The sequence below is a fragment of the Uranotaenia lowii genome, chromosome 3 (genome assembly GCF_029784155.1).
Source record: "Uranotaenia lowii strain MFRU-FL chromosome 3, ASM2978415v1, whole genome shotgun sequence".
Taxonomy (NCBI): domain Eukaryota; kingdom Metazoa; phylum Arthropoda; class Insecta; order Diptera; family Culicidae; genus Uranotaenia; species Uranotaenia lowii.
In genome coordinates, this window is record NC_073693.1 from 330,143,031 (window position 1) to 330,154,000 (window position 10,970).

Consider the following 10,970-nt stretch of genomic DNA (forward strand, 5'->3'; position numbering starts at 1 on the left):
TTGAAAACCTGTTCTTTATATCAAAAAACATCAAATTCAGTTTAAAAATCTGTGTGTTTGCGTTAAAAAATTCTGACTTTCTGTGATTGTACTTAGAAACTCTGTGATGGTTTTCTGTGATGGAAATAGCATACATTTCTCTGAAAAAGTCGTGAAGAAATGAGTCTTTTTTACATTTGACTTAAAAAACATAAATTAACATTACCGATCTTATCATGTTATTCCAAAACCAAGGTAGAAATCCAAAATGTATGCTGACATAAAATTTATAATTTTGGGAATACGTACAAAATTTTAAAAAAAAATCTGTGAAATCTGTGAATATTTCCAAAATTCAGTGTTCTGTGACACAGATTCTGTGATGAAAACTCTGTGAAACTATGGATTTTTCTGCGATTTTGACAACCTTGAAACACATCAGTAGATTTTAAATCATATTATAAGTATCCAAAAAATCGTTCGTGTTAATTTTAATGAAATTTTCTCAAAAATTTGGACCCAAGATACTTATGATCGAATTCAAATTTTCGTTTGATTTTCCGAATAAAGTGAACTAAATCGTTTAACATCGGGACAATCGGGCAAGCTTAGTCTTATGTTATTGAAATTCAATATTCGGGACTAAATTTCTATTAACAAGTGAGTTTTTTTTTGAAAAATTGTAGTACCTAGGATTGTGGACTTGGAATAAGATTTCGAAGTTTTGGCTAAAGCACTACTAGAGTTCTTAGTCGCGATGATAAGTCTTGAATCGCTTTAGTAGTTCATCAAAATTTGATTAAGAATTTAAAATTATGAGTTTAGAAAAGAACATTTCGCTCGGCATGTTTGAAAACCCATGGGGAGTTTAACTTGAGATCAATTCGAAACGACAAAAATTTGAATGGGTATTTAGTGAACGGCATGTTTAAACTCTTGGCACTAATGAAAAACGTGAATTTTGTGTTGCCTTATTTTTTAGTGTAACAAAACCGACTACAAATTAACGTTTAATACAACGTTTTTTCAAACACTGTACCAAAAACGCAAATTAATTTTGAGTGAGTACAACATTTTGAAAGGATTTATAGCATTTTGTCATCAATCTACATGAATACACTCTTATTAGAAAGCTTGTGAAAATTATTTACAGCGTTGCTAAAAATTCCTATGGGTACTTCGATTAAATTTCCACTGGATATTTTGACGTTTTCTTAAAATTTTGGCAACGGATCAGGTTAGAAATAAGTTCTATCGAAATTTTTCAAATTTTCGAGTCGTACCATATAAAAGCTTTAAAGGTGAAGATTTCTGGAAAATTATAACCACTATATTGAAAACAAAAAAGTGAACTTTTAAGGTCAACTACAAGGCCGTGCGAACGAGGGAAATTTAAGGGGTTAACCCCCCCCCCTCTCCCTCCCCCCCAAGGATATTTTTCCAAGTAACGGGAAATTATTTGATCTTAAAAGGTGTTCAAAAATAAGTGTTGAGAAGCAAGTCAGAAATTTGGCTCGCTTCCGGCGGAATGTAGGCTTAAATTACCTCAGACATGAAACATTTCGTTTTACAACACTATTAGACGTTCACGAACTGAAACAAATTTTTCAATGTAAATTTCGAATGCTATTCAATCATCCTTTTGTATTGGAACTCAAAACTTCATGTACAAAATGTGATTAGTGTAAATAAACAAGAACAGAGTTTGAAACAAACCATTTCAGTTTCAAAACTAAATTCAACTCTCACGATGGTAAACAGAATAAGCAGAAATAATCAAAAATCTAATATCTTTTACTTAATTTCTAAAAATTTTGATTAAAAAATAGTTTATGTACAAATGTTATGCTCGTATAATATATTATACAATAAACTGAGTCGATTTGGGGTCATTTTTGAATTTCTCAAACCCTAGGGTCTAAAAAGCTTCGTTTTGGTCCAAAACTTATCCATGATTTTTTGCAGAATTTTTAAGTCACGTTTACATGAGTAAATTTGAACTTTTAGGTTTGTATGTGAAAATTAAATATTCTGTACTGAAGGTTCTGTACAGGTGTATGTCTTTTTGCATTGTATTGTTTATCAATGCAAAAAGACATACACCTGTTAAACAGCTAATAACTTTTTTGTCTAAAAAGATACGAAGTTATGATATTCGACAAAGTTGTTCAGCGGAAAATTACCTTTAGGAAATTTATAAATTGGCACAAAAACCATAAGCAGGCTCAGTTCCACAGAAGCAACAAAAATGATGTTGATTTTTCAGTACAAAATAATCAATTTTCCCATACAAACCTAAAAGTTCAAATTTCTTCATGTAAACGTTACTTAAAAATTCTGCTAAAAATCATAGATGAGTTTTGGACCAAAACGAAGCTTTTTAGACCCCAGGGTTTGAGAAATTCAAAAATGACCCCAAATCGACTCAGTCTATTATACAATAAAGCAATTTCAGTCTCAATTTTATTTCGCTTTTCTTGTTCTTCTAAATGCTCCACATAATATTTTAAAAGATTGTGATAAGTTACACAAGGCAATAGAATTTACATTTTCTGATTGAATGAATTTAAAAGGTAGTTTAGGTGAATCTAAATATGCAATATTTCTATCACCTTCTGCTATTGATATAACTTTTGAAAATAGGTAAAAATAATTAAAGAAATTTCTACTCTGTTTTGACAAATTTTTAAAACAAAAACATAACATATTAAAATAAAAGTTTACAAGACTTCAAGTAATTCTAAGCCCTGCAAAAACGTTATAGAACTTTTATATTTGTTTGAATCATTTAAACTTTTAAAGCAGTTTTAAACCAAATCAATTTAAATATTTTAAAAAGCATAAATAAAATCGAGTTTCAGGCTTCAACTACTTGTTGAAAAGAAATCAAGTTTTTTTTATTGAATTTTCTGCAGCCAGGCCCGTGCGAAGGGCCCGTCCATGGGGGGGGGGGGTTTCGAAATTCAAATTTAGCTAAAAATAATAACAATACTAAAAATAAACAATAAAAAGAAAGGAATGTCTAACACCGTTTCTCACTCATGATTACGACAAAAACTAAAAAAATGGACTGATAAAAAAGACAAAATTTTCAAATCATATCACAATGGCAGTTTAAAATTTTCGGTAAGTCATTGATAATTTATTTCAAAATGATGTTTTTTATTCCGAATTGAAATTTGCTTCCAGAGAATTTCCAAGCAAATTAAAAATAATCTTTTCCAAAACACAGAGTTTAATCAAATCTGAATTCTCAAATAAATGTTCAAGCAGGTAAAAAACTAACCAATAAATTCTTCTAAGTTCAAGCGGATTTTCTATCCCTTATCGAAAATCCACATTTCAAATCGCAATAAAATATTTTTTGTTCAAATTCAAAATACTACAGCGGAATCTCTCAATCAACTCTTCAGTTGAAAATTTGAGAGATCAAGTAATTTTCCGACACTACGGTGAAAATTTTTCTTGGAAAAAGTCTTCTTCGGGGGGAAGGGGGGGGAGGGGGGGGGAATAAATTCTTCTAAATTCAAAGCGGATTTTCTATCCCTTATCGAAAATCCACATTTCAAATCGCAATTAAATATTTTTTGTTCAAATTCAAAATACTACAGCGGAATTTCTCAATCAACTCTTCAGTTGAAAATTAAGAAAAGATATCTAAATTAAGATGAATAATGATGAAAAACAATAATTATCATTTTTCTAACAATTAATCATGGTTAATTTTTTAAGTGATCGGATTGTTATTTTAGAGTTTAGATTTTTACTTAAATCTGTATTTCGGAAATATTGATTTCAACTAGACTGCTTAGAAATTCTTTTGAAGCACATTTCTAGTTCAGAATAAGGAACAAAATTTTTTAAAAAAATATTAAATAACTTACAGAAAATAGAATTGATTTGAAACTTTCGTCGTGAGTTATTTTGAAAATTTTGATTTATTTATCAATCAAATTTATTATTTTTTGAGTTTTTGTGGTAGCATGAGTAAGAAATTGGTGTTAGAAATCCATTTCCTTATTTATTGTGTATTTTTGGTACCGTAATCCGGGGTAATATTGATCAATTTTTTTCAATATTTTCGATTATTCATCCTGCCATCCAATTTGGCATGTTCCATATTTTTAAAACCATTACTGGGCTCCTTTGAACGTAAAACTTGGTTGCAGAAATTTAACGTACTACTTTAAATTTGATTTAAAAATAGATTTCGTTGCTGTTCAGGAATTGATGCTTTGGGCTTAAATTGATCAGTCTCCATTTGGACGGTTTTAACAAGTTTTCTTGATCATAAAGGATACAAAACACTTTCAAGGTCCTCCCACTTTTTCCATTTTCATTATTTCTTTAAAGTTAATTATTTAATAGGGTTCCCATCCATTTTTCCAATACGGGCTTACTCTTGGAAAATGTCCTTATTTTAAAATATCAAAAAATTATCATTGAATGACTATAAAAATAGCACTATAACTATACATATACAAAGAATAAAAGTTGTTCTTTCACATTTAACCACCTGTTTTCTTCTAAATGCTTTTTGGTATCAACAGGAGAGCTGTTTGTTTGTGAGCCTTGGAAAAATAGATATTTTAAGAGCCAGAACCAAAAAAGAACGCTAGAAAAACCACACACTCCAACAGCAACGCAACAATCCTCCCAGACTCAGTTTGGGTTCAGATTCACCGCCTCGAAAAAGGACCCCTTTTCCATCCTCTTTTCCTGCAGCTTCGGCAAAAGAAGTTGTTCGTGAAGAAATGGTAACAAACTCTACCCGATCAATCGTGACGCGCAGTATGCAGCAAGTGCGGCCACCAGAGAAACCCTAATATCCTCTCTTCCTCATATCCATCCACTTCCTGTTTCCTCCCATATCCCCTTTCCACATATAATTTAATTAAATGACCCTCGGCAAATTATTACTTTATATTTAAGTTAAATGCCTAACAAACGTTAAGTTAAAAAAAAAAATCGCGTGTAAATCGGTGAAATCGTTTATTTAAAAAATCAAATTAAATTTCTTTTTTAAGTTTAATTAATATAAAATTCAGGAAAAATATTCAGTTAGGCTTCCGCTTTTCTAAATCCGAACTGCCGGGCCTTGCGCTTAACCCCTGCCATCAGATTTTGTACAGCCACCTTGTCCACCTTCTTCGCCGCAGAAAGCCAGTTTTCCTTGAACTGCTGCTCGTCCTTAGCAGTTTTTTTGGTCTTCTTTAGGTTCCGCTTGACAATAGCCCAGTATTTCTCAATTGGGCGGAGCTCTGGCGTGTTGGGAGGGATCTTGTCCTTGGGAACCACCTGCACGTTATTGGCGGCGTACCACTCCATGGCCTTTTACCGTAATGGCAAGATGCCAAATCCGGCCAAAACAGTACGGAACAACCGTGTTTCTTCAGGAAAGGCAGCAGACGTTTATTCAAACACTCTTTCACGTAAATTTCTTGGTTGCTAATGCTGCTTTTCAAGCCACAGGTACAGATGGCTTGCCAAACCAGATATTTCTTTGCGAACTTTGACAGTTTCATGTGCTTGAAAATATCTGCTACCTTTCCCCTTCCTTTTGCCGTATAAAACTGCTCTCCCGGAAGCTGCTTGTAGTCGGCTTTGACGTAGGTTTCGTCGTCCATTACCACGCAGTCAAACTTCGTCAGCATCGTCGTGTACAGCCTTCGAGATCGCGCTTTGGCCGCCGTATTTTGTTTATCATCGCGGTTTGGAGTCACTACCTTCTTGTAAGTTGATAGTCCGGCTCGTTTTTTGGCTCGATGCATGGTTTTAGACGATACACCAAGCTTATTTGCGGCATCTCGGAGAGAGAGGTTAGGGTTTCGCTTGAAACTACCGGCAACTCTCTTTGTCGTCTCAGCGGCTTCCGGTTTTCGATTTCCCCCCGATCCAGACTTCCTGGCTGTCGACAAACGTTACCGAAGCACTTTAATTGCATTTGTAACGGTTAATTTGGCAACTTTTAGCGATTTAGCCAGCTTTGCGGGCGAGTAGCTCGGATTTTTGCGATGCGCGAGCAAAATTTTGATACGCTGCTCTTCTTCCTTGGACGGCATTATGACAACTAAAGAGTGAATTCCAAAATCAAAATAGGAGGAACATTCTACACACACACACCTTCAAAATTAGGGGTGTTCAGGTTTTTTAAATGCAAAATTGAAAGAAATACGTCAAGTTGATATTGACCAAATTTTGACCGTATCACCCTTTAGCTATGAGTCATTAAAACCTAACCTCAAACAACAAATTTTTGCTAGTTTTGAGAGCTCGTAAGCTGTGTAGTCGGTACCGAGGCAATTAGACAGGTGAATTCTGATAGACGAAAAAACTTATGAAAAAAACTATTTTAAACAATTTCCAGCGGTTGAATCCTTTAATATTTCTGATCGTGGAAAGGTCCCTTGCAGCTTGAAGTATGTATTCGCTGATTGTTTTGTAATAAATTTGATGATTTGCCTTGACTCTGCTCCTGTGAAAATACAACAATTTTCAAAACAAAAACTTTGGTTTTCGCTGTTTTTTTTTAGTTTAAAAAATTTACTCTTGTATGTAAATATATTTTGCAATCTATGATCCCAATTGACCGATTATACTTGAAGTTCGATCTCATGATGGTTTTGTTTCGTTTTTGTCATTTTTTTTTCACCGGGCATTCCAGTAAAAATATTTTTAGTGGCACAAAAATAATCAAGTTTTGTTAATTTCGAAGCAGCTGCATTGTCCTCTTTTTATTTCTAAACAGAAGTATTAGACCAAAAAGTAGCGGAAATTGGAGGAGGAGGATACAGCCACCCAATATACAGATTTGACGAAGTATAAGTTGGAAAAACTAATCAATAACATGACTGAAAAAGTGTGCGCCAGCCGATGGGAGATACCAAGAATAAAGCAGAAATATTTCTTACAAAAAACGATAAATATTTTTCCAATTTTTTTCATGAATTATCATAAAACAACCTTTATTTCCTTCATATAAAGTATCTCGATCAAACAAATGGTTTCTCAGATACACGCTTTCGAAACTATACCATTTTTAAATGAACTCAGCTGTATAAAGAGAAAAATTGATATTAAACAAGTAACTTTTTAAATTATGCATAAAAATATTTTTCCGTTGAATTTTGATATGCTGAGGATAAGTGGAGAGCATTTGAAGGTGATTGGAGTTAAGTTTTTTATTCAAGTGATTTCGTTTCCTGGTGTTAACGATTTGATGATGATGATGATGAAATTGCAGATAACCCACACAACAGATTAATTTAAAAACTTGAGTCATAACACTTCACAGTTACAGTGGCAAACCAACTTTTCAAGGTATTAACTTATGGAATAAAATACACTGCATCACGAAAAATCTCGTCCTCGTCTCGTGAATAAATTGATAATAAATTCCTAGCCGTTCAAGGTTACTTTTAATAAACACCACAAACTAACTCCCACAACACACTTTCAAGCGGATGCTAATAATTTCAGGTGTCTCCTCCAGGAGCCAACAGTTTCCTTAAGCAACATACACACACATGTTATTTGCATATCAGATTTGTTAACTGCTGCAGCAGCTGTCTCAGTTGAAGCAGATTACCGCCGACGGCAGATATCAATAATACATTTGCTGCTGCATGATGATAAAACGATGAAACGTCTCGTCCCTCAGCTCAATTTTTCTCCCAGATTCCAGACGACTTCCTGATCGTTTTTTGTTTCTGGCATGTGTTGTACTTCAGTATTTCTTCTTCGCAAACAATCAAAAAGTGGTTATCTCTCGGTTCGTGTACAGACTTACAGATAACACTCAATAATACCAGCACTGTGTATGAATGGGTGCACGTGACTCCGCGAGGCTTCACGATATTCCGATGATCGGTTACAACCTGGGAAAACTTGACTATTTTTCCCATTCGGAATTACAATATAATGGGAAATGCATCCCATTCCCCCCATTTTTCGCTCACTTTAACAACAATTCGAATCACGCTCACAAACAGACCTCGGAGCAGGCTCACATTCAAGCACTAAGCCCCACTTCCTCCGATAATGACTTCAATGATGCTGCCTCAAAACGTATGTAAGTAGGTACCTACATCTTTCCTCAGAGCAACATCCCCCACATTCAAAAACAGGAACTACAGCGAAAAAAAACTAAAACAACCGCACTTCACTATTGAAACTTCATCCGGAGGAGGTCAGGTGGGCACACGCAAGTACGCAAGCAAGTGCTCTCGAACCTGCCTTCCGCGAATTTGAAGAAAACGTTGACCTTGACTTTGAACCACCCACGATTGATCTCACTGATTTGACTGAAACTCCACAATTCACGGATTTTCGGTTGAAATTTTTTTTTCTTTCTGGTTCTCCTAACGAGTCTTCCGGTACAACTCCGGACAAGGCGAGGGAACTATTGACAGACAGGTTACGCGCGACCGAGAGACAATACGCAATACGCACCAAAGCACCAGAAACGCGTTCAGGTAAGCAGCAAACAACAGCCGTTAGGAGGCACCACACATTATCATCACTGGCGGAGCGATAAAAGTGAACTAAAACAAAAGTCGTGTTTGCGTGTTTGGTAGCACACGATTGTAGGAGCTGAGTTAGATAGAGGGCGACACCGAAAAGCACGAAGTTTGCAAAAAAAAACAGTGTAAATTTTAACCCTGAACACACCTCCCGGAAAGTGAATAATTTTAACACATTTTTACGCAACATTAAGTCAGAATTTTAAAATTAACTTTAAAATTCAGCATGTTAAATGTACAATTCAATAAAAATTTCCAATTTTCGAAACTTCAACCTTCCCGTGCAGGGTTTAAGCTAGCTTAAACTCATGTGTCGTCTTCCAAAGTCGTCGCGTCATAAGCAATGCGGAGCTGTTCACGAAAAGACAGAAAAAAATTAGCAACAACAACAACAGCGAAACTCATCATCAACGAATATGATGATAGCTAATGATGACGGCCCGGGTGACGAAGACGATGAAGCCGCGTGCAATTACAGAAAAGAAAAAAAAAACAGGTGAGGTCAGAACTTTATCGGGCAGGAATCTGCCGATAGTGAGTAATTACTGAAACTGGTAGGTGCCTTCCTAAGGCTAACTTATACCTACTGTTTGTAGCGCTCTATTCCTAAGCGATGTTTCCGAGGAAGGAACTTCGAAAGCGGGTTTAGCGTGATTCGCTAACGGCACACTTCGAAGGAGGAAGAGCGGAGGAAATTTCCGTAAAACGCTGAACCGGGACACAATTAGATGCTTTTATGATGACCACCACGAATTATAAAGGTCACGAGAAGAGTGAGATCCAGGAAAGGTGACGTCAAACAGAAGAAGGAACGGTTGTTCGGGGTGAGCTGTTAGAGGTACTGATGATCGTTTGGCAAAAACCTTACAAATTTGCTTTCAGTGGAGTACTTTAGGAGATCATCTTGAAATTAAAAAAATATTCAATTTACAGACCCTAACTAATAATTTGTAGACCACAACTAAAATAGATTGTTACTAAACAAGTTTTAACTATGATTCAGCTTTTTTTTAAATCACTGTTTTCATAATCTATAAGCCTATTTTTTATAATGTTTTGTGTTTCCTGAAGCTTGACCTTCAAATTTACTCAAAATTTTGAGTTTGGTAGAATTTATGATAAACTAAGTCGTTCGTCTTCCTTTGGCACAAAAACAACACATTTGACTTTTTATCACTCCACAACAGCTTTTGCGCAATGGAACGATTCCAGATCCAGACGAAACGAAGTATTAACTTTGTGGGATCTATTTAATTACAATCCATGGAAAATGGTCGCATTTGGAAGCAGTCTTCTTTATATATTTAGCCATTCATCGTATCAATCGTTATGGATTATCCACTAAATTGCAACCTCAACAGATCATCAGCCTCCCTCAGTACTAAACCTCAATTTTTTTTTTCAATTTTTTCTCCTTTTTTATCTCCGGAACATCTAGGCAAGACTTATGAAAGAAAAGTTTTTGGCTGGAAACCTGCCAGGTGTCCGCTAAAGAGTTCGTTTTGCTGTCCATTACGAAATTTTCCAAAAATTTTCCCCGCTAGCGGTCCAAATATTTTGCGCACGATTTGACTACCGTATTTTGGTTGTTTTGCCGGCGGGCGGCATTTTTACCTTGTAGTTCAGGCAGGCCTGTTTATTAGTCAGCTAGACTATCAGCTAGCTAGAAATTGATCTTTTTTTATCACTACTCCTATTGAAGTTTTCGAATTGCGAAATCTGATTTTTTTTTTATTATAATAATTATAGCCTTATTAATAACACAAGTACAAAAGTAAAAACACTCATGTAAAAATCACCGATCAACATCAACGAGAACCCCCATTGATAAAACCTCTCACAGTCCTGAACTTCATGGAATCAATCATCTTCACTTTTATTAAAATTCCAGCGCACTGTTAGATATTCTAGAACTCCTTAAACATTTACCATATGCACTTTTATTGAATAGTTGATTTCCAGTAGTTTTTGGGTTTCTCACTGGGACTCTCCAGAAATTTTGTCGATCCTGCCCAAAAAAATGGGCCAAAAAATGGGCTTCATTGAAAATTTCTTCAATTTTCCTCCATGCATTTGAAAGTTATTCACAAAAAAAGTGTTGCATTTCATTCGAATACACTCTTTAGGATTTACAGACTGAATGGATGTGGACAACTTAAGATTAACATTTAACCACTCGGCCACCCAGACGTACTGGGTTAGGGGTTTTCGTCTGTCGTTACCCGCTTATTCATCGGATTTAAGTTAGTTTCTCTCAATTTCTGAAAAACCGAGAATATTACAGAATTATATTTATCAACAGTGGCATAAAAATAGCATTAGTAGGTCTTATAAAATTTATAAGAGCCCATAAATTTGTTTATACGTCAATTATTTTGGAGTCCAAAAAATTGCACCAAAGGAATATCCATTAAGTTAAGAACTTCTTAGAATTTTAAGTTTTTTGGAGAAATACCAATGATTTCGCAT